Source organism: Eleutherodactylus coqui, chromosome 6, assembly GCF_035609145.1.
Source record: "Eleutherodactylus coqui strain aEleCoq1 chromosome 6, aEleCoq1.hap1, whole genome shotgun sequence".
In the NCBI taxonomy this organism is placed as follows: Eukaryota; Metazoa; Chordata; class Amphibia; order Anura; family Eleutherodactylidae; genus Eleutherodactylus; species Eleutherodactylus coqui.
The window spans coordinates 32,019,149-32,029,453 of NC_089842.1; the positions used below are offsets into that span (position 1 = coordinate 32,019,149).

Consider the following 10,305-nt stretch of genomic DNA (forward strand, 5'->3'; position numbering starts at 1 on the left):
GAGAAACAGCATGGAAAAAGAAGGAGAAAGAGAGGAGAGGAAAGAGAGAGAGAAGCAGAATAGAGAGCGAGGGAGAAAGAGAGGAGGGGAGTAGTAGTATACGTTCATACCTTATGTCAAGCCGCCCACTTTTGGAAAGTGACAGGTGCCACGCCCCTTTCCCTGGACCTTTGACCCTCCACCCCTTCGTCACAGCAGCTGGCCGTCTGTGACGTGTATCAGGGGCCCCCACCCGTATTCTAAGCCTGTGACGCATCACGAGACACACTTTAGAATACAGTGTGTGTCATGATAATCATGGGCTTTTTTATATGTATAGTTTTGGCTTGGTTGTTATTTACCAACCAGCTCGACTTATGAGTATAATGGGTTAATATATAGAATGCATTTCAAGCCACTAACAGATTTTTTCAGCACCGCAACCCGTCAGCCTAGACATCTGTTATCTACCATGCAAATCATCCCCTATGAATGGGTTATTATATGTACCATTCATGTAATCCGCAACGAATGGGTTATTAAGTTTATAGGATGAGCTAACCTTTATAGCAGGTTAACCTGCTGTTATATATCAATCATGTAAATAAAGAAGTTAATATATTGAAAGAAAAACAGACTAATGTATAGTTTTATAAAAGCTTTATTGAGAGCGCCGAATATATAAACGTTGCGCTGTAAGAAAGAAAAAAATACAGAATATAGTTATTACATAAAGGAATGCATAAGAATGATTACATAGATGTGTATAACACTGTATAATGTTAAAAGAAATATAGTTACATTTTTACAATCTTTTACAAAGCTAGCCACGACATGGGGAGCATCGTTGTCAGTCATTTCTTAGGCAGAAGGCTCCCCTGGGTTATTCCGTGTGGAGATGGGGAGAAAGTCAGGATTTTGTTTTTGGGGGTACCAGTCGCAAAGCCGGGAGCTGAGCCTGTTTTCAAATCCTGGAGAATTTCTCTAGTACTGTGGCTGCCAATGACCGTAGAAGGCATATTAACTTCGGCCAACGCTCGCATAAAAATGTCCCAGCCCAGAGGGTGATTTTTCTTGGTAGCGCTATGGCTCTGCGTAGCATGGCGGATCAAGTCCAAAATGTTTGACCCAGTAACCGGATCACCTTTATAAACAAACTCGTCGCGCTAATTCCACGATGTAATATCACCATTCTGCGACAGTCTGTTTAGCAAAAGCTCAGCATTTTTTTTGAACCGTGGATTGACATGGCTCACAATTTCATGAACAGTATTTCTATTATCAGGAGACGTATTTGACACTTGCTGATGATCAGTGCCACCCGAGGTTACGAGGTTTAAAGTTGTTAGCTCTTTAGCGTCCTGTTTAGCGTGTACCAAGTATCTTTGTAAAACATCTGTGTATTTTTTAATTTTCACATCATCAGGAATGTCACTACGTTGTAAAATCGAGCTAATTTCATCATCAAGGCGATGGATAGTCGTCTGTCTTATGCTCGGAGTCATTGTAGCGGATTGTCTTATCTTGTTAAGTTCGTGTTTAGGGACCAAGTACATTTTCTCTGCATGCTCCATTATCGATTGGCAAGCAGACTCGTAATTATTGGGATTGCAAAACCCAAGAGCGATCCTATAAAACCGCCGGCCTGATTCACTATACGCTTCTTTTTCTTAATGGCCAGTGTTTTATCACCCAGGCGCCTTATAGCACTTCGCCATTTTTTTAGTATCTTTTTCTGACGCGGTTTCAGAGGTATCCGACCTTTTAAAATATTTAATGCAATCTCAGCTATGGCTGTAATCAGATCGCTGCTCGCGTTGCGTAAAATAGATTTTCTTACGGCCGGTTTCGCTTTCACTAGGCTTTTTAAGAGAGCCCAATCACGACGTATTCTCTCAGACATCCTGTCGGCACAATGTGCACAGAATAAAATAAGTCGCGAAAAAGACAAACTCACTTTTTAGAAGCATTTTTCTTGGGGATGTACACAGCTGGTAAAGCAGGAGGAAACAAACCCGTTCTCAAACGGTGCTCCTCGGGTGTGTTAGCTCTTAAGTCAACTAGCAGATATCCGTAAGGAGCACTCGTGGCATCCTCAAAAGCTTCTAAGAAGAAGCGCGTCTGACCCGGATACATCTGTCTAGCCAGCGTGACAATTTGAAGCCGATCATGACGATTTTTAAACAGTACAATATAATTACTGTTCAGGCTGATAGTGCGGCTTTTTTTACCTTGACAAAATATGTTCTGTACAAGGTACAAAATGCTCAGATTTCTGTGATGTACATACTTGGTAAACGCTTTCTCTATTTCGTTGTTCTCGTTGGCACTCTCCATGAGATCATCAACAACGGTCAAATTTACCTTATCAGGCGGGAATAAGTCATCATCTATAAAAGTCTGAGGTAGTCCTTCTATAAATCTAATGTTGGAAAAAGAGGCGGAAAGTTCATCATAAAGCGGTTGCCAACACGAATGAAAAAACACAATGTTAGTGGGGATATGAGATATATGCGTTGCAGAGTTAAGTAACAATTGCTTAACAAAGTAACTTTTCCCAGAGTTAGACGGACCTGCTAAAATACAAGAGAAGGGGTGTTGCAATCGTGTGTCCATCATACAACCGTTAACACTGTGATGTTATAGTGTGAATTCGTCTAATAGTCGTCTCCTCACACGATCTTGCGGATTGCGTGGCGTTAATGCTGCGGCGATCTGGTAGTACGTATTCCTTATAGGACCTAGTTAGGAGAAGAAGCAGTTATCGCCGACATATAATTACGCCAACACGCCACAAAATCAAACAATATTACGGGTTTGCATGTCTGGGTGTATTTGCTTACTTTATGATCTAATAACCGTAAGGGAGAGTGGTAAAATCATCTAGTAGATACCTCTTTGTATAAACACACCTCTGTGTTTTTTGTAGCGGCCTTGTTTCGATATCCCAATACTTTTTATCTCTCACGAAGCCTGGCTGCTCTACGGTAATGGTCTTTTGTGTTTCAGGGTCGCTGTTACGTTGATAATCCAGAACCAGATCTTTCAGACTGTCAAAATTTACGACCTGAGTGGCTGACGTATTTAAAGTTATACCTTTAACTTTTAACACTGTTTTGCCAGTGTTCAACTTGTACCCGTAGGTTTTGGGACCAGCAGATACAAACTCTGTTATGTGTGTATCATCGGGGATCTCGCTGGTCAATTCCCCCAGATAATCGCCTAACGGTGGGTTCCAATCGCCTTCACGGTGTACAAACATGACAGAGTCTGTGTCATGATAAAGGCATCGTTCCTGCAGTCTATCCAGAAGAGAGTAGAGCTCTAGGCGTGCGTAGGCTGTTGTAAAACAAGCTATAAAGATGTTTGTGTTTTTGTTGACTGTGTGGTGCTCTTTGGCGTATTTCCACGTGACATTGGCTGTTTCGTCATCAATGAAATTTAGACCTGAAATTTCGTACTGTGGTAGAAACACATACTCAAAGAGTTCATCAGGGTCAGTCACGATGTTGGTACACGGAAGGTTTGATTTCTGCGCAAACTTTACCCACAAGGAGTTTAAGAAAAGCTTGGAGATTTGGCGTTTAGCAGGGTTTACGCCTATTTTCTCCTTACGCAATTGAACACCTTCTTTTTAAAGATAGGAGTCAATATACTCATTTTTCTTATCATCGTCCGTGCACCAACTAGGGAAACCTGAAGCCTCCTGCTTATCCCTAAGATGCAACTCGATGTAAGACGCGAATAGATTATCCGATGTTTCTGGAAAGTGCCAGATTTCGTAGGTGTGTGCTATCCTGTAACCTTTCTCTACAGCCATCTCGAGTTCTATCGTACACCATGTGCCAACCATAGACCTCTCTTCATCGGTATGACTACAGGGATCGCTCAGTGAATTTAAAGCGCAAGTGTAACACAGCGGAAACATCAACTTATGATTCATTTTCACCGGTAGCACCGGGAAAAATAAATCGCGAGGCGGGTACACTTTAACTTTTGCGATACCAAAGTAATTTTTGATGTAAGTAAAATGTTCATAAATAATCGTCGGGTGACCTATAGGGTAAGTCTTTGTTTTGTTGACGAAAGGATATAGACTAGTGAAATCATAATAATTTATCGTCTCGCCATCGGCCAGCCTGTGATATAGCTTTATCGCGTTAGTTCGACCGCCGTAAAGAGCGTCACGCGGCTCTAGCGGTACTGGGAACTGCATTTTAAGAAGAAAAGCCTGAAGGTCTGAATTGGTCTCAACCATTTCACGCCATTCATGCTCCCATAAGACGCGTAAAGTGTACCCCTGCTGTTGTAAATAGCGCATTTTAGCTAAAGATGCCTGGTATAGTTGACTGTACGTCGTTTTTGTGACGTTATTTTGCGCGTTTGCGTTAAAACAGACGCCACACCCGTGAAAAAAACAGCTATTAAACTCGAAAGCCATATGGCACCCGTCAACATACGCGTAACCGTCTAAATAATAGTTGCCGACCTTTTTTTCGCCGCCTCTCAGCGCGTGCTGTATGACTATGTTTTCACTGTGAGACACGTACATCAACCACTGAATAGCTGGCGTTGAGTACCTTTTTTTGGCCTTATGATAATTATCAGAGGGCACAACAGCTATAGTGTCTTTAGGTAAGAACTTAAACCTGTATATAGCCATACAGACAGACGCGAGAGTGATGTGCTGGAACGGGTCAACGCAATAAGTCACAGTAACGTTTTTCCTTTTTTCTGTACAATACCTTCTAACCTTTTTCTTGGCCATGTCCATTACCCGGTCTCTATAACGCTCACAGGATTTCCGCAATACTTCAACATCCTGCTTACAATACGCCTTCAATTCTGCATTAAAATCAAAAGTACAATCCTTTTGCGATTCACACCACTCCATGAACTCTTTTCGGTCGTCAGGCATCATGTACTCTGGGCCGTAATATTTAGCATCAGGTATGGGGCCGACATAATTCTGGTTTTCTTTAGTATTGAAAAAGTGAGGGAAATGTCCCTTGCCCCCTGAAAAACCCATAGCCTGAGGCAGCTTGCTAAGCTTCATGGGAATGAAGTTAAGCGAGTCTATGAACCTCAAGTTCATCGAAGGTACCGTCACACACAGAAGGCGGCCGCCTTGAGAGATCATATCTATTTGAATCTTCTCAATTATCAATTGTTTGACTATGAAATATGAATCATATCGCCCCGCATTGTGGGCAATAAATGTGCAATCTTCAAAAGCGCCGCTGAGAAAAAACTGAACAAAATCGCGCGTGCAAAACTCGCCCTCAAACTCCCAAGACACTGACCCGTGCAGCGGTGTGGCAAAAATAAAATTTGGAATGTGTTTACCTGTATCCTGTTGGCACTCAAAGTCGTAGATAATATACGTTGACGCATCTTCATCTGGTCCCCCTTGGTAAGGCTGCATGTAACACTCATGTTTGTCAAATTTCACCACGTTGGCTTTACAGATGTTACAGCGGAGCCCCTTGCATTCGTGAGGCTCGGAGCCTTTAACCACATAGCGGTAACAACTATCACAAAAGATTTTAGTCTTGCAAAACGCTTTATTCGCCGCAGCAAGGACCCTGTGTCGGACGAAACAATCGGATGAGCGACAAAACACGCTACAACTGGAACAACGGTATATCGATCCCGCGGTCTCGACACACGATTCTGATTGACAAGCCTTGCAAAAATACTGACACGAGTGATTATTTTTGTGGTGGAAAACAGAACTACAATGATCACAAAAGTAATTTGCACCGATAAAGGCTTTTATATTCGTAATCCCGTAATAATGATCATCATGGTGAAGAATGTATACAACATTCCCACCAGATGTTTTGCCGGTGTGAAAATAACGCCAATCACCGCGATTGTGGTATAAAACCCTTATGGTTATGCCCAGGTGTTTCTCGAATGCCTCGATATCGCTAAAACTCACTAACTGATTGTCGGGAATGTCCAATTCGCGATGTAATTCTCTAGCACGCACCAATAAAACACTATCATCGGGAGATCCGGACTCTAACAGTGCGAATAGGCTGGCAGCTAAGCACAGGTTAGAGTCGTAATTGTTAAAATCAAACAGCCAGCGTTTTTTCTGCTTGATGATCTGTGTGTAAAGTATTGATTTTAAACGTCTGCGATGTCTTCCACCGCCGCGCCTATTCCGCACTATTAGCACTCTGAGAGTCAGAAATTCACCAGCTAAACACTCCGCATTACTCTGTAATGCATTGGCCACAGCATTTAAGAAACTCTCAGCGTTAAAATCATCCCGAGCCTGTTTTAGGGAATAAATAGGATCCAACCATCGACCGCCATCGATCCTCAGCTGTATAAAATCACTGGGTTGTATATCTCGTCTGATTCTGTCGAGCAAAGACTGAATGACAACGTGAACAGCATTAATCGCACCAATAAAAGATTGTATCCTATGCAGATTTGCAAAGCTGAAATGATCAATGTGCTCCACGGCATTGAAGTGACCAACTTCACGCCGTATATGGAATAAATGCTGTAAAAACACAGAAGCGTCAGCAGGTTGCTCAACACGATCAAACGGTATACGCTCTTGTTCCTGCGGGGGCGTCAGTGGTAAGGGTTCATTATTTACAGTTGGATTGGGCATGTCTGGAATCTGCGCGGTATGTGGAGCTGAATCAGATCTATCTGGGGGTGCGTCAGGGTTTTGTAGGGAAACTCTGGTTTGTCTCTTTCTGCGTCTTCTGACGGATTCCCTTCTTGCGGCCGTACACAACATTTTTATGGCTTTTTTAACAGACTTTGCTCTACGCCAAACACAACCTCTGTTAGAACACTGTTTCTTCAGACCTGCCCCGACCATAGATAGTCATAAGGTGGGGGGCTGGTGGGGCTCCGTAATAGCGAGCGCCTTGGAAATCTTTCGCAACTTTACGACTAGTTTTAAAAGTTCATCGTTACTAAGGGGCTCTACAGGTGCGTGCTCTAGCTCTGATTGCCTCGTCCTCACTTGGGAAACTATAGTGAGACATTCTGATGCTTTAGCGGCCCATTCTGATGCCTTAGCGCTACATTCTGACGCCTTAGCGATAACGCCGTCACATAGAAGCTGTATCGTATTTTTCATCTGTATCTGTCGCGTCACAAAGTGATGGTAAACAGGATCGTTAAGGTTTCTCAGTGTTGGCGATCTTTTTGAAACTTGATACTCGTCAGATGATTTTCTCTTTCTGTGAGATGAAGTGGGGCGTGGTGGGGTAACTAGCGACTGCTGAGTATCAACACATGTTACTGCGTTAATACTAGCACTGACTAGTTGGTGTTGTGTATCAGTTTGTGTTGCATTATGACAAACCCGAATATCGTTTGACATTACGGCATGCGGCTTACCGTTAGCGGCACCAGTGTTGGTGTCCCCCAGCGTTTCGGACTCTTCCAAAACAGGGGATAGCGGTGTTTTTCTCACACAATGTCTCTCACGCTTCAATAAGTTGCGGCGATGTTTGACAGCAGTTGGTGTGGCGACGCGGTTGATGGTTATGTGTGGTTCTAGCGGCATCGGGTATCTCACGGATTCGCTGTGTGTCTGTAACACAGGGCTAAATGCATCCGGCGATACACTCGCATTTTCCACAGGGTTTAGCGTCAGGTTTGCCATCTCTAATGTTGAGTTTTCCCCAGCGATGACACAAGTATTCTCTGGAAGGAAGAAAAGAAAAAAACACAATAAAAAAATGTGTAACGCTGTTGATGAATTACGCGGGATTTACGCATGTAACAGCCGTACTATAATTGAACATTCGCTCAAATTGTTGCAAGCATCTTACCGATGACGCTTTGACCGGAGTCCCTCGACTGGCTCCCATGCGCAACCGATATAGGTGATAGCACCACCATTCTCACGCATCCATTTTGCTGTCTTAGTGGACTCCATGGGTGATTGTCGTGTCCCAGCGCCTGCGCTGGTCTTTCGTGATTTATGGTTTCATTTACATCTGTAGCATCTGTATTGAGACAACGCTTGTTTAGCATAACACATAACAACAATTGCGTAAACAAAACAACGCATACGGTGTGATAAAACCTACCGTTGGCAGACTGTGAGAAACAATCGAATAGCGCTGCGTCAAAAGTTTCGCTGGTGTCATCCCAGTTCTCTACTTTATACAGCAAATGATAAAAACGGATAAAATTTACGTATTTTAAAAATGGAAGCCTTAGCGGATAGCTATACGAAATCAAGTGTGTAAACGCCGCATACCTACCGATTTGGGTGGTAGTAAATCCAAGGGGGGAATGATTGACACCCAGACTTTCCATCTGAAAATGCATAGAGAATTACTGCAGCAAAAAAATAAATAAATAAATAAATAAATAAATAAAATAAAAACTGATTTCTAGCACCGCTGCTGTTCGTTAGAAGATTCGTCATTTAAAAATATTGGCCATGCATCTTTACTGATAGACTAATGTGTCGTAGAAATATTACTGATCCGTATATTAAATACACACATATAATATATTAATTTGATACAGTAATATTATTACGTTATTAATAAGCATTATAATGATTAAAACTATAGCAAAAGACTAGTATATTGCACACATAGTAAGGTTACCAAAATTATAAATATATATATATATATATATATATATATATATATATATATATATATATATATATATATAATGTTTAATACAACAATATTAATAAACTGCTATAATTAAAAATAAAACACATCTAATGTAACGCGATAGTGCATCATAAAACAATTAATGGGTACGGACATTAAAAATATACGGTAATAATAAGCATTCTAAGTGTTAAAAACATAGTGACATATTATTAAAATGCGTACACAGTAAGACTAATATTACGCTATATGCATAATTAAAGACAGTATGTATTCAAAATATATGTAATCAACTATACTAATTAAACATAGATCTATCGTAATGCACTAATTTATGTATGCAATTATTAAACGTACGTATATCAAATACATGAATATTAATAATTACGTTAATACGTCAATATAATACGATAATAAAACAATGTTTTCAATATTACGCTATATGCATAATTAAAGTCAGGCTGTATTAAAAAATATATGTAATCAGCTATACTAATTAAACATAGATCTATTGTAATGCACTAATTTATGCATGCATTTTATTAACCGTACGTATATCAAATACGTGAATATTAATAATTATGCTAATACGTTAATATAATACGGTAATAAAAACAATGTTTATCCTTATACACTAATGCAAAATTAAAAAGATAAAAACAATGTATTACCTTTTATTCCAATGATGCTTTGTGAAGGGCTGGAGGCGATGAACCCGAGTTCAGTAGATGGACACAGATGTTTTCTGGCTCTGTAAAGAAGACGGGCTGACTGGCTCGTGAGATGCCTTAACTGAGTTAGGCCTCCTTCCCACGAACGGATTTCCGCCGCGTAATTCGCGGCGAAAATCCGCTGCGTTGCCCGCAGCTATTAGGTTCTATTGAACCTAATAGCACAATGCTCACGATGCGTAATTCCAGCGCGGAATTACGCACCGCGATTTCTCCCGTCCTCACCCGCAGCATGCTCTATTTTCTGCGGGTGAGGACGGGCTGTACGCACTGACGGCTTCCATTGCAGTCAATGGAAGCCGTCCGTTCACGCTATCTCCCGCTGTAACCAGCGGGAGATAGCGTGAAAAAACGCTTTCCCGCCCACCGGCGCGCGTCATCTGACGCCAAATGACGCGGCTGGCCGCGTCACGTGACACGGCCGGCCGCGTCACGTGACACGCTCGGTGACGCGGCGGTGGTGGGCGGTGACGCGGCGGTGGTGGGCGGGGAAGCGATTTCACGCTATCTCCCGCAGGTAAGTATAGGGGCTCTGGGGGGCGCCGTGACGGGCTTCACTGCGTAATATTACGCGGCGGACCCCGTCACGCTCGTGGGAAGGAGGCCTTAAGGGCAGTTATATGCGCGGCTCTCAGCAGCCCGGCGGGCAAGTCCAGACAAATTCCTCAACAGGTGTTTCTAGTTATTTACAAATACCCCCCTTGTCCCACACGTCTCAATAGGCTCTTTTTTTTTTTCACAGTGTAAATAATCAGTTCTGAGACACAGTCTCTTGGTTTTATTGATCCTATAAGTATCAGGATGTATGAGACAATCGGTCATAATGTGTCAAACTTCAGTTAGTGTTACGTTAGACCGTTCAGCTGGCAGAAGGGCTTAAACTTACTTAGCTAGTGTCACGGTAAATTAGCCATATGTCTAACGGATTCAATCTCTCAATAGCCTCTTTTTTCACAGGGTAAATAATCAGTTCT

The 10,305-nt window shown here is 42.1% G+C and overlaps 1 long non-coding RNA gene across 1 annotated transcript; it reads right to left on the reverse strand.

The window, feature by feature from the left end:
* Positions 1-8,060: 8,060 nt before the first annotated feature.
* LOC136572037 (uncharacterized) lies at positions 8,061-9,378 on the reverse strand. Its single transcript, XR_010785745.1, has 3 exons — positions 9,272-9,378; positions 8,232-8,286; positions 8,061-8,126 (listed from the first exon to the last, which is right to left on the reverse strand). It is a non-coding gene; the product is annotated as an uncharacterized lncRNA (long non-coding RNA).
* Between the last annotated feature and the right edge of the window lie 927 nt (positions 9,379-10,305).